Consider the following 19,758-nt stretch of genomic DNA (forward strand, 5'->3'; position numbering starts at 1 on the left):
TCAATATTTTCTCTCATTGCTCCCCTGTGCTTACATGTACATTCCAAACAAAGTGTACTATTCTCTTTCTGGGATACATTATACACCATTTATTCTGCATATCTTTGTTTCTATTGTTTCTGAGGCCTGGAATTCTATTCTTCCAAACTTCTCCTCACCCTTTCTTACCCTCAAACTTCTCTGCCTGTTAAAAACCCATTTATTCTTTAAGGCCAATCTCAAATGCCACTTCCCGAGGGCCAGTAATATGATAATGTATGTTGTGTCCTTTGTAAACTATTAAAAATGTGATAGATACAAGGATGCAAAAAGTTATTTGCAAACACTTTAGTCTGGGAAGTTGTATTAGTTTGCTGAGGCTGACTTAAAGTACTACAAAGTGAGTGGCTAAGATAACAAATACTTATTGTCTCACAATTCTGGAAGCTAGAAATCTGAGATCAAGGTGTTGGCAGGGCCACACTGTCTCTGAAGGAGTTAAGGAAGATCTGTTCCAGGCCTGTTGCCTGGCTTCTGGTAAGTCCCTGACTTGTGACAACGTAACTCCAATCTTCACACAGCATTCTCTCTACGTGTATGTCTGCCTATGTCCAAATTTTCTCCTTTTTTAAAAGACACCAGTCGTATTGGATTAGGTCCCTCCCTAATTGACCCCATTTTAAGTACTGCAGTTTTTACAATAGTACCTATCTATGGCTATGAGTGAAAAATGGAATTCGTACTCTAAGTCTCTGTGATTACCTCTCTAATGACCCTATCCCCAAATAAGGTCATATGTGGAGTTGCTTGGTGCTAGAATTCCAATATATTTTTGTGGAGAGACACAATTAAACACATAACAAAACTTAATGAATGATGCAACTTTATTATTTTGGCTGAAAGAAAGATCCTTGGTAGTAGGAGGCCATCTTTTCACCACCAAAACCAAAGAGCTATAAAATACAGGTAGAAGTCTCTATTGACCCAACAGTCAGAAGTACTAGGAACTTCCTGCTTCATAGCACCTGCAGCTCAATCAATATGCTTGCCAAGTCTAGAGATACAAAGAATTACTTTGCTTGTGCACTTGCAGATTCAAGAAGACAAATTCAACATTCTGTGATAGAAAAGAACACTATAAGAGAACAAGCCATCGAAAAGCTATTATAAGGAAGACCAAGAAAGTCTATAGCATCTTCTGACACCGGACTTTGATTAAACTTAATGACACTCAAAAAATAGTATCACATTCAGGTGGCCCAGGGTGATAGGTCTCAACCTGGTTGCACATTAGAATCAAATACAGATAGTTTTCCCTCTACCTGCCCCAAATGTTGATTTAATTAGTCTGGGATGGAGCCAAATTTTCGATGAAGTCATGGAAGAGAACCACTGATCTAAGTAAGACAGATCTATAGATGCTCTGTATGCTATAGTAAGACAGTTCTGAATACTGCAGTATTTACAATAGTACCTATCTATGACTATGAGTGAAAAATATAATTTGTACTCTAAGTCTGTACTATTATACAGAATATCTGAGACTGGGTAATTTATAATAAACATAAATTTATTTCTCAAAGTTCTGGAGGCTGGGAACATCATGATCAAGGCACTAGCAGGTTTATTATATGGTAAGGTTCTAGTCTCTGCTTCCAGGATTATACCTTGATCATTCATCCTCCAGAGGGGAGGAATGCTGTGTCTTCATGTGGTAGAAAGTAGAAGGGCAAAAAGGGATAAACTCCCTCCACCAAGTCTTTTTATAAGAGCATCTAATCCCATTCATGAAGGCAGAGCCCTCATGAGTCAGTTACCTCCCACAGGTGATACCTCCCAGCACTGTTGCATTAGGGATTAAGTTTCAACATGAATTTTGGAGAGAATGAGAATATTTAATTCATATCATTGTATCACTCACTGCCTAAAATTTATGTCCTTACATACAAAATACATTCATTCCATCCCACTAGCCTCCAGAAGTCTTATCCCAGCATCAACTTTAAAGTCTAAATCCAAAGTCTTATTCAAATATCTGGGCGAGACTCAAGATGCAATTCATCATGGGACAAATTCTCCTCCAGCTGTGAGTCTGTGAAATCAAACAAGTTATGTGCTTCCAAAATACAGTAGTGAGACAGACATTAGATAAACATTCCCACTCCAAAAAGGAGAAAGAAGAAAGAAGTAACAGGTCTCAAGTAATTCTAAAACTGAACAGGACAAACAACATTATATCTTAGGTCTGGAGAACAATCTTCTTTGATTTCATATCCTGCCTTCTGGACACACCAAATTGGGTTGGCCTCCAAGGCTCCAGGTGACCCTGTGCCCATGGCTTTGCAGGGCACAGGCCATGATGCAGTTCTCATGGGTTAGAGTCAAGTGTCTATTTGAGTCAAGAGTCAAGCTAGTGTTGACTCTTTCCCAAACTAGTGTCGCATGCTATGGCTCTACAGGTCTGGAGTCTTGAGGACAGTCCTATTCCCATAGCTCCACCAAGCATTGACCTAATGGGAGCTCCCAGTAGTGGCTCCACCTCTGTGGCAAGTCTCTGCTTGGACCACAAAGCTATCCAATACATCCTTTAAAGTATAGGTGGAGGTAGCCATGTTTCCACTACTCTTGCACTCTGCATGTCCACAGGGTCAGCTCCACATGGATCCTACCAAGGCTCATCCCTTATGTTCTCCAGAGTGGCGGTCTGAGTTGAATCTGGGCCCACCTGAGCCTAGGTTGTTGAAGAGTGCATTGGTAGAATGTGGAACACAGAGACTTAAGGCGGCCCTGGGCAGTGAGCCCTGAGGCCCCGAAGGCTCCCCGAGTCCCTTCATTGAAACTGTTCTGCCCTCAATTCCCTGGCACTGTGGACCTGTCATGAGCGTGGCAGCCTCGAAGATCTCTGAGGTGCCCTTCAGGGTCATTCTCCCATTGTCTTGATGAATAGCACTTGGTTTCTTTCTACCCATATTTTTACCTCCTTATCAAATGATTGCTTGGCCACACTCTTGGTGTTCTCTACTAAACACATTTTTTTTTATTCTTTACATAGCCAAGCTGAGAATTGTCTAAATATTTACATTCTGCTTCCCTTTTGATTATAAATTCAGACTTTAAATTGATTCTATCTTCTCATATTCTACTATAAGCAGTTAAGAGAAGCCACACAGCCCCCTCAATACTTTGTCCTGAGAGATTTATTCTACCAAATATCCTAGCCCATAACTCTTAAATTCTGTCTTCTACAGAAAGTCCTAGGACATAGACACAATTAAGCCAAGTTCTAGCCCCAAGTTCAGCCAGGATCAGCTCTCCCCTCATGACTCAGTCAGTCATCTCCCAAAAGCCACACATCCCAATACTGTTGCACTAGGGATTAAGTTTCAACATGAATTTTAGCAGGAACAAAAACATTCAAACCATAGCACACTCATTTTGTGATATTTGTATAATGCAGTCAAGAGAAAGCATCTATATTAATTTTTCTCAAAGCACTTTGTCCAAGTTTTTGAGGCCATGCTATATTTTTTAGGATTTCTGAGATAATAGTGAAGTCCTATTTCTGAGAAAAATAGTGAAGATAATAGTGAAACACTCACAATCAATTATGAGAATAAACTCCTTACTGGTCAAGTTTTTGTTCAACATGCTACAATGTCTCTTTTGCTTCTTGGGGACAAACTGAGTGAAACAAATAGAAATCAGTGCTCCAAGCATTCTTGTCTTAGTAAACTCCCCAGATTGTCCATTGTATACACTGAGGAATTAAATGCTTACAAGTGGGAAATATATCAAATCACTTTAAAATGGAAAGGGTTTTTTTCACACTATGAAAGGGAATGAAGGAATTCTAGAATATCTAACAAAATAAATGATCTCAAAATCAGTAACCTATACCAGAGAAGTTACTGGTAAGATAAAACCTTGTAAAGTTTATAAACTCAATCTAAAGTCATGATGATTAACCACATTCAGTTGAACCATATTCAATTCTGGAATTCATCTAAAGTACAAATGAACCACATTCAATTCAGGAACTCATCTATACAAATGAGCAGGCCCTATCTTTCTTGTTCCCAACATTTAGGTATTGATCCCCGTCGACAGACTGCAAGCTCCTTGAGATCAAGGACCAGGCTTTATCCTTTTCTCACCCAAAGTAAATAAGAAAATGCTGAGAATATAAAAGGTGCTTGGAAAGTGTTTTATAAATGGAGGCAGTCACTCTAATCCTTTGTGTTCTTGCTGGAATGAGGAAGGGTTGGGGGAAAAGGGAGTGAGTAAGCATGTGACACTCTGGGCCTGTGTCCTCAAAACTGAAAATGCAGAGAATCAAGAGTGGTGTTGCCAGGTCAATCAGTCACAGATATCTGGAAGGTGAAAAAAGGCAGAAACATTAGTACAACCACTATGGAGAACAGTTTGGAGGTTCCTCAAAAAACTGAAAATAGAACTACCGTATGATTCAGTAATCCCATTCCCAGGTACATACCCAAAGGAAGTGAAATCAAGATATTGAAGAGATATCTGCACTCCCATGTTTATTGAAGCACTATTCACAAAAGCAAAGATTTGGAAGCAATCTAAGTGGCCCTCAACAGATGAATAGATAAAGAAAATGAGGTACATATATACCAAAAAAGTACTATTCAGCCATAAAAAAGAATGAGATCCTGTCATTTGCAACAATGTGGATGGAACTGGAAGTCATCATGTTAAGTGAAATAAGCCAGGCACAAAAAGACAAACTTTGCATGTTCTCACTTATTGGGAGCAAAAAATCAAAACAACTGAACTTAAGGAGATAGAGAATAGAACGATTGTTACCAGAGGTGAGGAAAGGTAGTTAGGGGGCAGTGGAGGACTAGGGATGGTTAATGGGTACATAAAAACAGAAAGAATGAATAAGACCTAGTATTTGACAGCACAACAGGGTGGTTATAGTCAATAATAATTCAATTGTACGTTTAAAAATAACTAAAAGAATATAATTGGATTGTTTGTAACACAAAGGATAAATGCTTAAGGGGATTGATATCCCATTTAGCCTGATGTGATTATTACACATTGCATGCCTATATCAAAGTATCTAATATACCCCATAAATATATACACTACTATATACCCACAAAAACTAAAAGTAATATAATAAACTTGAAAAAACAGAGAAACACCTCCTCTAGAGGAACCTAGCAAGCTAGCACAATTTTAATTATTTTATGTATGTATTTATGTATTGGTGTTCTTGTTATATATTTTGGATTACTCACAAGGGACAAAAACTGAAAAAGCCAATACTCTTTTCTGGCCATAGGAACTGATGACCTAGACTGTTCCCATAAATATGACATTGGAATCTCACAAAGGAACGCTCCTTGCACATTTAAATATTAGGTTACTAAGGGTATAGACAGCTGAGCAAGTATTTTATACGCCTGGAGTACTATGCAGAAATCCTAATATTTTGGGTCCTTTCAGTTCCTTTAGAGACATTTTGCAGTGATTATAAGATAGAGATAGGTTTTACAACAATTAAATACTGTCTTATTGACAACTCAACAACAATCTATGATTTAAAAAAATTATAAATTGAATTCATGAGATAATTGAGATTTTTCTAGATATTATATAAACAATAAAGAATGTCTATGTTATATAAACTATGAAGAAAGCTTTTAAGGATTTGAACCTATTAATTGCTTACAAATAGCTGAAACTACTTACAAATTAAAATTAAGAAATAATTTAAAAAGCAAAACACCAAGATTCCCTTCAATGGTTTCTGCCCAGAAACTATTTTGAAGGAGTTAAGATACTGTATACACTTAAAAATTATTTCAAAAGAATTTAAGGTTCAAATTGTTTACTAAATTTAATTGCCCCTTTCCTTTTCTTACATCCATCCCTGTTCATCTGAATCTATAAATTTCTGCTATAATTTAAATTTCCATGGTAATTTTTGAAGTTGTTAGTATATAATGATCTGCCATACTGCTTGCATACAGCATAAATGGAATCACTGAGAAATTCCCCACTGTTTTCAAATACTAAATGCATTTTAAAATTGAAAAATATTTTATTAATATCTGAATTTAAAGATAGTTCACTCATTAAGAGCCTAAGAGCTCTTCAATAAGTTGTAATCATGTGGTATAAAAGCTTCATTCTGATTACTCAATCATGACTAAAATAACACTTAAGACATCTGATTCCTGCATTTCAGCAGCAACCTGCTAATTATCTTTTCATAATTAATAATATGCTAAAGAAATATTAGTGAGCCAAGAATTGATGCTGTTACCTGAGAAAAACAGCATACATAGTTTCAGAAAAAGGTAATACCAAAACATAAATACTGTTTTATATTAAATTTTTTAAAATATAATGTTGCTTTGATGGTCATGAAACCTGTCAATTTTTTATCACCACAAACATAACCATCACCGAAATTAGATTTTGCTATTTCAGGTTACTTCCCAAAATATATTGATATATATTTAGGGATTCGTGGAAACCCATACCCAACTTCATTTCTTCATGTTTCTCCTGAGAGAACAGACTGCTGGAATCCATGGACAAGAGAGACCTCAAGCTTTGTGGGAACCTTGATGGAGAAAATTTTCACTGTGGGTGGCATGAATGACTGAAGATAAGCAGACGCTCTCTTGATTTCCACAAAGTAGTGGGTTCTGGGAAGAGCTTGGCTCAGAAACATACCTGCAGCCCAGAGAGGAAGATGAAACATGGTCTCCTGTAAATGTGTGGATCTTCCTCTCTCTAAGACACCAAGAAGAGCTGACTAGGTAGGCTGTGGCTTTTCTAAGCCGAACTAGGAGTATAAAAAGACTAGGCTACCAGGAGGCTTTAACCTAGTTGGGGGAAACAAAGTCATCTTCCCTTGCTTAAGGAACTAATGTGCTTAAGATACTAGATCTGAGTCTGAAGTAACCAAAAAAAAAAAATTTTTTTTAAAGAGAAACCTACTTAAGAGAAAGATCAATTGGAACGAAAAGAACATATTACCAGAAAAGACAGATGGAAGTAAAGAGACAAAAAAGAGCATGCGTGTAGAGAAATAGGACTGCTGGATGACAGACAACAACTGAATTTTTAATTATTTATTTATTTATTTATTTATTGACACAGAGTCGCTCTGTCACCCAGGCTGGAGTGCAGTGGCGTGATCTCTGCTCACTGCAAGCTCCGCCTCCTGGGTTCACACCATTCTCCTGTCTCAGCCTCCCGAGTAGCTGGGACTACAGGCAACTACCACTGTGCCCGACTAACTTTTTGTATTTTTAGTAGAGACGGGGTTTCACCATGTTAGCCAGGATGGTCTTGATCTCCTGACCTCATGATCCACTCGCCTCAGCCTCCCAAAAACTGAATTTTTAAAAAGAGTAAAAGAAAAAAATGAAGGAAGAAGAAATTTTCAACAAGGATGGCAAGGCAATTCAATGGGGGAAAGAATGGTCTTTTTAACAAATGGTGCTAAACAAGACAGCCACATGGAAAATAATGAATCTGGACCTCTACTTTATACCACACACCAAAATTACCTCCAAGTAAAGTAGATTATGGACATAAATATGAAAGCTAAATATATAAAAATCTTAGAAGAAAACATAGAAGCAAATATTTATAACTTTGGGTTAGGCAATGGTTTCTTTTTCTTGTATACAACACCAAAAGCACAGCAAAAAAATAAGAAAAAAAGAAAAAAGGATACATTGGACTTCATTAAAATTTAAAACTTTCATGCTTCAAAGGATACTATAATGAAAGTGAAAAGACAACAGAATGGAAGAAAATATTGGCAAATTATATATCTAACAAGGGACTTGTATCTAGAATATATACAGCACTCTTACAACTCAACAGTAAAAACAAAGCCCAATTTAAAAATGAACAAAGTACTTGCATGGACAGAACACCAAAGAAGATATGCAAATGGGTAATAAAGACATGAAAAGATGTTCAATGTCATTAGTCATTAGGGAAATGTAAATTGAAATAATAATTAGATACCACTTCATACTCACTAGGATAGTTATAATGAAAAGGACAGAAAATAATGAATGTAAATCACACAGGATACAAAATAAGACAGTCAAGCAAAAGTTTCTGAATGGAATAAGGTGTCTGAGATTCCAACTGAGGAACAAACCCAGTAAGTCCTCTAAATTGACAAAAATGTTCAAGGAAAGAAGACTATGAGTGTGGCTCTCCCTTTGAATCCTGATAAATCTATGGAACCCACAATCAACAACAGAAACAATGAGAGGACATGGAGGGGAGAAAGCAAGGAAATACAGCATAACTAGGAACCATGCCTAAAAAAAGTTGTGAGTGAGCTCTTGGCATATGAGGCTGACTAGAATCAAATACCTAAGAAGCTGGCCAAGTTTTGGAGAAAGTTGTACTGTCAATAGAACTACCAGCCTAATTAAAACAGGTTGTGATTGTGGTTTAAAAGGACCTTTGTGCTAGCAACATGAGAGGCACGAAGCAGGCTGAGGAACACGCCAATGCTCAAATAAGACATAATCTCCAAGGCTCACTTCAGATGTGACCAAGGAGATAATGGAGAAGGGCGAGCCTCTCAGAGGAAGGAACTAAGGGCAGAATCAGGTCTAATGAAGGAACATTCTTTGCCCCTCAGGGGTGGAGGCTCCTGCCACCTCTGTCCAGAAGGATTTTAGAATTCCTAGGTGTACCATTCTTCCTCTTTCTGAATGTTAATATTTATTGAATTTTTTCTATTCCTGTTCCAACATTGTATATCAGGTACACAGAGGGAACAAAACACATCTTTTAATTCACAGACCTCTGGCTTAAGAAGAACTACACCCAGACCTGATATAGCAACTACTGAATGTCCCTCAGAGATCCTGAGCTCTGAGCTTGATGCTCTCAATAGGTGGGACTTTTGGGTTGTTCTCCCTTGGGCACAAGGAGTGAACAAAATATATAGTAACCAGAGGGTGCACTGTGGTAGTCATAAGACCTTTCACAAACATTCCCAGCTCTTCTCCTTCCAGGCACAAGGTAGACTTGCACTTCCCCCACCCTTTGAAGTTTGGTGTGGCCATGCTACTTTCCTTAGACAGTAAAATATGAGAGAAGGTATGTGTGGTGCTATGAGCCAGTTCATGCTTTCCACATTCCCTTCTCCCTCATATGATAGTGAAAGTGTGTCAAGATGGAGCCTCCATTAGCCTCAATCTCCAAGTATCTACAATGAGCAGAAGCCTCTATATTGAACCACAAGAAAAATGTATGAGATAGAAACTTTTCTTGGGTTAAGATAGAGAGATTTAGGGATTGTTTGTTACCATGACAAAATCCAGTATATACTGACTGATGCACATGTCAAATTAAATTAGAACTAACTCTTGCTGGTATAGGCATTGAAAACACCTGAAAAATGAGACACTCATATCAAAAATGACTATACTTCACAATGTTTGAAAATTTTTAAAGTTATAACCATGTTTCTAAATTCTTAATGATACCTTAGAAGAATCAAGAGAAAGTGTGTGTGAGGATCATAGTTTATCCTGGGGTCATAGTAGAAAGTAAATTCTTAAACATCTCTTTGAAGTCCTCATTGAAATGGATGCACTCACTCACACAGCCTCATCTTCCAGTTTGAGGAGTATCACAGATGGTTTTCCGCATGCCCTCTCAGGTGCACTAAATGCTCTCCCAGTGAGCTGAAGAGGGGCAATCTGCCCCGAGTTCTTGTTTCTCTTTTGGGACCCTCTTTTGCAGGATGATGTTTTTCTGGCCAAGAGTGAGAATAAAGAATGAGATCTGTAATGCCCAACCCTTTACATATTTCCAAACTAGCGGTGAAAGTGAATCTCTTCCCCTGTGAAATTTAGTAAAAGCTATAAAGACAGAAATAAAGGAATTATTATAAAACATAATGTTGGAGAGAGAAGTGCATCACATCATAGCCACTGAAATATTTATTTTATTATTTGCTGAAAAAGGGAAAACTCATAAGGGACTGATTCTCTTCCAATGCAAAAGGAAGATGTGATATGCAAATGTCTTATAGAAGACAGTTATCTGAAGTCCTAACTCTTCTCTGCATATGTTAAGGATCTTGACCCACCTGAGCTACATAGTTTATCCCTGTAAGAGCATATGTTCCATAAATATTTGCTTTCTCACTCATAGAATCACAGAATCAGCATAGTGACAACAATATGTGTGGAGTCACCAGGTCAGGTTATTTTCCTTAGCAGTACTTAATTAAAGAGTACTTTAGCTCAGTACTCTATGAGGGCAAAAACATTTTATTTAAATAAGAAGTAAGTCACCTCTTGGGATAAACTATATACTGTTTTCTAATGGCTAGCATACATATATTTATGGGGTGTGTGTGTGTGTGTAATACGTGACTGTGTGTGTGTGTGTGTATACACACCAGGCAATCACAGCAAGATTTAGGCATAACCGCTGATTGCCCTAACATTAATCCTTAACTCCACCATATATATGGAACGGTGAAGCCCTTAGCTCCAGGAGTCCTTAGCAGTCCCCTTAAGAAGTGTATAGGGAGAATTTAGGAGGTCCATATACTTAGATGAGGAAAAAAATTATACCTTTGTTTTCATTAACCTCTAATGAAATTTAGCATTTCCTTCAATTATTACAATAGACAACAAGCTACTGTTACCAATAGAAATCACATATATTTTCTCATCACATTATAGCTGTTGCAAAATCCCAAAATATAATTTACTCTCATTACCTTAAAATCATATTAGTTATTAGATCAGTCTAGATCCTGTTATCGTCTACCTTAATAAAGAGGCACATATATTGCTATATCATAAAATTTTAAATATCTTGATAACTGTGTTCCTATAAATTGATATGAGTTGCAAATTGAATCAAAACTGTATTTTCATACATTTAAAAATATTATTAGAAGGGGTCCACAGGCTTCACCAGACTGCCAGAGGGTCTGCTGCACACAAAAAATGTTCAGAACTTCTGCCAGAAGTGGCCATGATTCTTATTGTTGTTTGTATTTGGCAAAGTGAGCTATTTTATTTCCAACACATTTTGTTCTCTCTGTGTCCCAAACATTTATTCGACAAACATTTATTGACCCTCTATGTGTGCCAGCACTAGATACTGGACATTAGAAGTTAGTAATATAAATAGTATCTTTACCTTCAAGGAGCATAATTCTAGTAGTAAGGCATGGGCAATAGACAAGTAAATAAACAGTAGTTTTAAATTTTAAAAAAAGGTGCTGCAAAGGCAATAAACAGAATGCTAAGTAAATGGGTAACGTGAGGGAGTCAGGAAACTCTCTCTGGAGAGTTGAGGTCTGAAGGATGGGCATGTGCCAAGCATGGGAAATGCTGAGAAATAGGTATTCCAGCCAGAGGAAAAAGGAAATGCAAATACAGCAATAATGCAAAAATCCCCTGTTGGCCCATGGTTAACTGGCTACATTCTGGTTATAGTGCTGATAAGCCAAGTTCAGATGGTTTTCTCCCTTGGTTTGCAAGTGCTCAACTTCAGCCTCTGTGCTCAGAGTTCATCAACTACATTTACGTTGCTCTTACTACTTTTCCATTGCGCTTGCACACATCCACATAAGACAGAAACCGTGGGATTTGTAGCTCACTTACACAACTCTCAAATGCCTTTGAAGGGCTGACCTCATCATCTCCCAGCCTAAGTCCTACTGAGAATCCTGCTATGGTTTGAATGTTTGTCCCCTCAAACATCAGGTTGAAATTTGATTCCCAATGTTGGAGGTATGGCCTCATGGGAAGTGTTGGGTCACAGGGAGACATGAATAGATTAATGCCTCCCTTGGGATGGGAGTGGATGGGGAGTGAGTGAGTTCTCACTCTATTAGTTTCTATGAGAGCTGATTGGTGAAAGGAGCCTGGCACTACCTCCCCCTAGTCCCTGCTGCTTCCTCTTTCTCACCATGGGATCTCTGCCCACCCTGATTCCCCTTCACCTTCCATTATAAGTAAAAGTAGGCTGAGGCCTCACCCATTCAGATGACCAGTCACTTTTTTCTTCTTTATAAATTCTTGCCCAGCCTCAGGTATTCTTTCATAACAATACAAAATGGACTAAGGCAAATCCCCTAATCTAGCTCTTATTATTTTTCTCAGTACAAATATTTCAGCTCAGAAGAGGTAAGATCTGAAAAAGAAGCACATTGCTACACTTTCAGTGTAATAGACCTCTGCACCCAGTTGAAAACTTCCGGAAACACTTTAGGTCTTTCATTACAATTAAATGTCACGGTCTTTGGCTAATACTTCTCTGAAGTATTTACAAGTACAAAATGATACATGGATGTCTCTAAAACAGAAGATTAATAATCATTCTTTGGGCCACTGTTTATTGTTAATGCTATTTAGAATTTTTGTATTAGTGTATTTTTTCCTTTTTTGCTCCTATTAATGACTATGCTATGTATAGTAAAAACTAGGTTTTGGCCTCTGGTGTCCATTCACCCAACTTCCTTTACTAATTTCCCTTTCTATTTCTAGTATCCTCTTTCCCGATTCTCCATTTACAGCAGGAATGGCAAAAAATGACTCCACACTCAACTCCATAGATGTCATGTGACCTAAGCCCAACCGAACAGAACTTCAGGATCTTCTGGCCACAGTGACTTGTTTGGAGAAAGACATCAGAGATGATGGGATGCCATTAAACTCAATGAAAGTTTTGGATCTTAATGTAAACATAATGAAAGTAAATAATTGCTAAAGAATTAACCCAACATAGAGAGCAGAGCCAAACCAACAGGGTCCCAGTATCCCTGCTAAGTAAAGCCTTTCCTGAAACCAGATATGCTTGGAATGTTTAGTTCCATTAGTGAATAAATTCCCTTTTGACTTAACCAACTTGGGCTAGGTTTTCTGTCACAACAGAAATTGTCCTGATACCCGATAATTATTGAAGACAGATTCATTCACCAATTTGTCCAATGGTTCTGCCACACTGTATTATCTGCTGCTCAGTCTTTAACCGTATTGTATTCATCCTTAAATTGATTTATCATTGCCTTACATTAGAGTAGAATTATTTTCCCTTCCCATTCTTACTCCTCATTCTATTTGTTCACAGTATTCTTCTTGATTTAAGATCAAATAACCAAGCTTACTCTGCATTAACTTGCTGTTTTGCATGTTTGAAGATAATTCTTAAACACAATCTCTACAACCCCTTACTGTGATTCACAGCATTAAACCGTTAAACTAAAAGACCAATACAGATTTATAAATGCCAGACAGGAAATAACTAGTAGTTGACTTCATGAGTCCAGTGCAGAGAAACAAGTTTCAAATAATACCTTTTATTTAAACTGTGTGGTGTTTATATTCCAAAGGGCAATCAGCAAAAGTCTGATATTATTACTTCACACACAAACTGTGATCACAAATGTACATGAAATGGTTTATATGAAAGTTTAATGAACTTTACTCCATTCCAAAATCTTGCAGCTCAGCAGCCCACTTTGGGCTACATAATTTATCCATCTAACTGATAACATCTCTAAATTGAAAATATGTTTCTCTCTTTTACTAAATATATTTGGGTTGCCTCTATGCAAAGTGAATTTGCCATTTTCCACTTAATCAGAGTTAGACTACTGTTAGACTACGAGGAAAACTCCAGATCAGGCAGCTGGGACTGCCTTCAAAATCTGTCTCCATTTGCTCATCAGGAGACCTGTAGAAGCCTATTTCTCTTGAGATCTGACTTCTCTACTGGGAGCTCAGAGACAATAGGAACCCAAACTACCAACCTCCTAGGGTCAGTGTAAGAATTAAAGGTGACATTGGTCAACTAATGAAGCAATTTTAAATAATTATGAAAAGAGGGAAAGGTGTACTCTTTAACTTCTGATTTATTTTTATAGATTTTTAAATCCTCCAAATTGTTTCAAATCAGTAATTTGGCTTAAGAAATTGCATTTTCTCATCAGTGAGATAGCTACGTGATTGTCTTTTCTTCCTCTCTGCTTCTGACAGAGAGATTGGAAACCCCAGAGCTAGAGTTTCTGGCAGAAATGAGATGTTCTGAGCCTTCTGGGGACACAGTATACGTACCCTCATCTTGTGCAGAGAGTACATTACTGAAAAGTGCATGCCATGGGTGGGAAACAAAAACAACAGGCCCCAGATAGCCTCAAGCTGAATTCATTACCTGTGGATTCTGTGCTAATGATTTGGGGAATGCACTGATGCTTAATATTTTATCTGTTTAGCACCACTGTAAGAGCTAGGCTCTGAAGCAAGCCCTGCATTGAGAATCTAATGTCTGAAATTTGTTCTGGAAGACACTGAACTGGGCAAGAGTGAGGCACATTGGAAAAGAATCATTTTTCTCTTTGGCTCCTGCTGCTTCAAAAGCAAAAGGAGCTGTCTCCCAGGGTGTAGCTAGTCTGGGGTCTGGGAGGGGGCCTCCAAGGAGAGGGTTCAGGCTGCCATTCAGAGGCAGGTTCCCTGTCTGATGCCCATGGTCCTTTGTTCACCTGCTGCTGGGAGAGTGGCTGAATAGCAAGAATTTGGGGTTTAAACTATGGGTGTGATTTTTGTCACGGATCCCACTGACATCTTGAAGTCAGGAGAGGCATTCAGGTAAGCTCTGTACACAATAGACTGGGATAGGAAGGGCTCCAGGAGTGGCAACTGAGTATTGGGTTATTCTTGATACTATTCCTAATATTCGCTTAAGCCCCAGTTGGCCTCAGTGGCCTTACCACTGAGCTCAGTGTTTAAGAAAGAAATAGGGAGACTCTCTGTTCATATGGAGTAGAGAAATTGCTGTAATCATCCAAAACAATTCAGGCAAAACAGCATGTTTACATAAAAAATCCAGATAATTAAAGTAAAAAATAGCATATTGGTTGGGCTTAAACGGATAGTCACCTTGATTCTCCATTTAAATTTTCACATTTTAGAATTGTGTGTTTCCCATCTCTTCCCAAGATAATTTGAGGTAACTGACTAAAACCTGCAGAGTAAACTATGATTTTTAAAGAGACCAATCAGGCTAATAAGAATAGTAGCTAACATTTATCTAGAGCTTACTCGGTTTCAGGCATCATCTTAAACACTTTACATTTTTAAACCCCTCACCAGGACTCTAAGAAACAGTTACAATTATTACAGAGACGAGAAAACTGAAGCACAGAGGAGTTCAGAAACTTGCTGAAAGTCATACAGCCTAGAGAAAGCGACGGAGTAGAATTCAAACTCAGGCTGTCTGGCTCCAGAGTCTGTATTCTTAACAGCTATGGTGTACTTCCTGTGAGAAGAGCAAGATGAAACTAGATGGAGGAAACACCAGAGACAGCCACAGGCAGTTATCAGAGGTGGGCCACAGGGGTGTCCGTGAGTCTTCAGGACCAAAACCAAAAGGGACCCTGGATAAGCCACAGTGCTGATAAAAAGAACATATGAGATGCTCAGGACACACACACACACACACACACTCACAATCACACTAAGCTCAGCTGGGATGACTGAGTTCTCCTGCTTCTAAAGTAGATGTTTGGGTGGGACAGAGGAGAGGGGTGGGCGACAACGCCTTTCACCACAGCCAGGCTGACAACAATCAATTACATAGGGCTATTTGTTTCACGTGCCTTCAAAGCAGACCAAAGGTATAACATCAAAGCACCAAATTTGATTTTACAAATTCAGTAAAACTGATTCTTCAAGAGGAGAGAAAACCAGTAAGATGCAAATAGTCATTTCTCTGATGGTCTGGTTTGATACAGAGATAAAAATCTAGCAAATCCAGTGGAATAAAATAACTGCATATCTTCCAGGCAATCCTCCATAAATATTATTTCTCATGAGAATGCTTTAGGCAAATGTTGAACACAGACGAAAGAAGGAGAAACGTTGTATTGCTAATTAAATCTGTATGCTTTTGAAAAATCAGCTAAGGAGAAAGTAAAAAGTTCCCCTTAAGACACTAGGGGGATATGTCCCAGAGACTTATTGGTAAGGTCACTCAACTGCCCTCATGGGTCAGCATATCTGCATCGCATCCTATATTTTATTTTTAAAAATGGAATCATTCTAAAAAACAAGTTCTTGTTTTAGAAGCCAACTAAAGTCATTTTTTTTAAGTGTGAGACAGTATATTTGTATTTTTTAAAAACAAAATGTAAAAGCTGGTACTGAGGTTATGCATGAGTGCAAAACATAACAGACAAGGAATATAAAATGCAGGCGACTGCTTTACTGCTGTTTGTTTTTAACTTTAACATTGCCTGTACTGCAACTTCTCCCACGGTGCTAATAACCCAAACTGAGGCCCTGGGGTTGTATAAAATGGGTGATTTCACTTTTTTAAAAACCCAGGAAAATCCCATGTCTGGCACCTTACAATTCAGTATGAGATTTTTCTGAAAAATGAGATTTACAGATTAATAACTTTTCTCTCTCAATTATCCCCCCTCCCCCACCACCACTTCCTCACCCTCCACATCAGTGAAATTGTGACTTACTGACCAAATATTAGTACAGTATCCCAATCACCTTACATGCTAGGTTGCTCACCAACTCTGTTTCCTTAAGATTCCATAGGCTTGCCTCAGGCAACAGATTGCATAATTTTGCTGAATGCCTCATGCTGTTCTTAAGGAGACCATGTTTTTGCTCTCACTGCAAATGGCTGTAAATCCAGCCCAGCCTCATCCCATCTTCAGGTGGACCTCATCAGTTGTAGGAATCTTATCAGCACGAAACAGGCTCTCCTAATGGCTTGATAAATATTCCTGCCTCCCCAGAATCAGTTATCGAGAGATTCAAATCATGGTCAGTACTTATAGCAGCTATTACTACAGACTTAATGCCAGTTACCCTTTGTACTTATCTCTGTAACCAGAGAGGCTGAAAAGCTCTTTTTATGTCTCCACTCCTGGTCACTAAAAGCAGAGTTCATTCAAATTTTCCTCCTGCCTAGGAAGCTCGCAGGCCTGTAATGAAGATTGAAGCAGACATTTGTATGAATACAAAATAAAATGTATGTTTCCCTGGCATCCACTTTCTCCCCACAACCCTGCCCTAAATTTGGCACCAGGGCGAAGGAATGTTAAGTCTTAAATAGTGCGGCAGAATGAAGGTAGAAACAAACCTCACTGCCTTTGGGTTAGTTTCACATGAGACAAAATGCTTTCAGGAGGATATGGTTTTTTTCCCTTCTGTCTCTTCATTTTAATGAAATTGACCTACAGAGTCTGAAATCCAAAGAATGTAGGATTCTGGATTTATGAAATTTTACCAGCTGTCTATGGAAAACAAGTACTTTCTCCTGAATGGACCCAACAACATACATTTTATGAAAGTAATTATAAAACCTCAATTGTCAGAAAGATTAAGAGGAGCCGTAACATAAAACCTTCACTCCTCTCCATGGGAAATGGACACCATGTGATACATAAAGAGGGTGTGGGAACTCTTTTTTTTTTTTTTTTTGAGATGGAGTTTTGCTCTTGTCACCCAGCCTGGAGTGCAATGTCACGATCTCAGCTCACAGCAACCTCCACCTCCCAGGTACAAGCGATTCTCTTGCCTCAGCCTCCTGAGTAGCTGGTATTACAGGTGCACACCACCATGCACAGCTAATTTTTGTATTTTTGTTGTTGCTGTTGTTAGTAGAGACAGGGTTTCACCACATTGGCCAGGCTGGTCTCAAACTCCTGACCTCAGATCATCTACACACCTCGGCCTCCCAAAGTGCTGGGGTTGCAGGTGTGAGCCATCACACCCAGAACTCTTTTATAAGGAAAAATGACAGTATACAGGGACAAGTGGTACCTCCTCAAGAAAGCTAAAAGGAATCTAAGGCTTATGAGGCCACCCTTCAAAAAGTAAAACTGCACACACTTTCAACAGTTCTTTAAAGTGTCATCACTTGTCGCTCTACATTTTACAGTTATTTGGGTCCTCTACGCAGAGAAACAGTGTTCTATAGGACACCAGCCTTACGGCTTGATTTTTCTAGAACTCACACCTGTATACAGCAGTTTTTGTTGTCAAAATTTTTCTTTTTGTGTTCTCTTGTCGACTCTCACAACAGCCCTTGGCACAAGGAAAATATAAACATCCCCATTTCATTGATAATGTCATTGAGGCTCAGGCAAAGTTAAGCAGTTTGTTCAAGGCCACACAATCATGTAGTGATGGAGCATATATTGTGGTTATATGCACAGCTCACAGGGCTCTGCTAAGCTGCCACCAAGGGTACCAGGGCTGGGAGCTGATGGATGTGAGAAGGGGACTAGCCACGAACCGCAGTGTAGATTAACCTGCCAGTGGCCGTTTCTGAGGCACATACTTCTAATCCAGCCCAAACTTTGATTCATATCCCTAGTTGTCATTTTTGCACAAAAAGAAATGAACCCAAAAAGCATCTCCTTTTATACTGCTTATAAAAATGCCCCTTTTACAGGCCTTCATTTCCTTTCTTCATAGGGTCATGCTCTTTCCATAGTCAGCAGCTGCAGTCCCTTGGCGTCTTGTCAGTATCTGAGGCTGACCTTCCCCGGGAAAGTTTCAGGATCTGTCAGCCTTTGTCTAAACTCCAACGGTGTGTCAAGGTGAGAGGAGGGGGCAAGGACTGAAGCAGAAATCTGTGTTTAGCTCTGGGTTGTGGAACTCTAGACTCCTTGTCCTCTCCCAGGCCCAGAGACAAGCCTCTCTGACTCAGTTCGTCTGCTGTGAAGCAGCGCAAAGAGCTGTGTCCTACCTAAGAATACCTGTGAGAACAGTCGGCAGAGATTGTTCTGCCACCTGTGGACAGCAAGTGAACTCAAGATTGGAAACTGGCCCCAGCATGCCTAAGGCCATGAAAACATCTTTGCTTAAGCTCTTGAAGAAAAAAAGTTAAATTCCCCCAGCTAGTTTTTTTCCTGTAAGTGGAAAAACTTGCTAAATCTGTGACCCCGTGGTTGACAATTGTATAATTATGGAACTGAATAGATGGCAATAGATGTTCCTCTGGTTTTCAACATCTTCCAGTGGCATACTCAGGAGAGGAAAGTGTCATTCACTATTGTCTTTCAACCCCTCCTGCCTCTTGCCCAGAATGGAGGAAGAAAATTCATGCTGGATTCTTCTTTCACACAGAGATGAAATGGTCCTATAGTATAGACAGGGCTGCATTCCAAGTCGTTCTGAGGCCATTTAGACGTATTTCATCATTGCGACTGTTTTTTTAGGTCTCATTTGCTCACATCTCAGCCCCACCAACAAGCCTAGGCCTGCCCCATTTCTTTCCCTCTGAAGCTTTTTCCTCACAATAAGCCAGGAAAATCCTCACCTCCCCTTACACACTAAGGAACTAATGAAAGAACATGTCCTAACTCAGTAAGCAGCAGGCTTGGTGTTTCTCTTTTTCCTTGGCATTCATGCTGTCATCCCCAAATAAGATTTATCCATAAACATTTTATTTCTTCCTAACTCCACTGGAATACTTAGTTCGTTTTTATTATTGTATCTCATTTCCTATCTGGCACAAATTTTTTCTCATTGGTACATATCCCTTTTATGTGGTCCTTGCGTCTATTTTTCAAAGTTGCCCTCCCTCCCCGCTCCCAGCGCCCCCGCCACAAAAACAATGTTTCTGTTAAACATTGTCTAACAGAAATTTCTGGGGCAGTATGTCAGCTGGCTTTTAGTTTTTGTTGTTTACCATCTTCTCTAGATCATCCCAAGTGCACCTTCACAATGACTCTGACTCTCAGAAGGCCTGGCT

General features: G+C 38.9%; 1 long non-coding RNA gene across 2 annotated transcripts in view; it reads left to right on the forward strand.

Annotated features, from left to right (window-relative positions):
* Positions 1-18,595, forward strand: part of LOC117073032 — a 36,598-nt gene extending 18,003 nt beyond the window's left edge. The window contains exons 3-5 of one of the 2 annotated variants that reach the window (XR_004433071.1): positions 12,525-12,732; positions 15,129-15,361; positions 18,477-18,595. This is a non-coding gene — a long non-coding RNA (uncharacterized LOC117073032). Of the gene's footprint in view, positions 1-12,524; positions 12,824-15,128; positions 15,362-18,476 lie in introns of those variants that run through there. The other variant, XR_004433070.1, reaches the window with a different exon arrangement.
* The last annotated feature ends 1,163 nt before the right edge of the window (positions 18,596-19,758 follow it).

The sequence above is a fragment of the Trachypithecus francoisi genome, unplaced genomic scaffold, assembly GCF_009764315.1.
Source record: "Trachypithecus francoisi isolate TF-2019V2 unplaced genomic scaffold, Tfra_2.0 Lachesis_group4, whole genome shotgun sequence".
Classification (NCBI taxonomy): Eukaryota; Metazoa; Chordata; class Mammalia; order Primates; family Cercopithecidae; genus Trachypithecus; species Trachypithecus francoisi.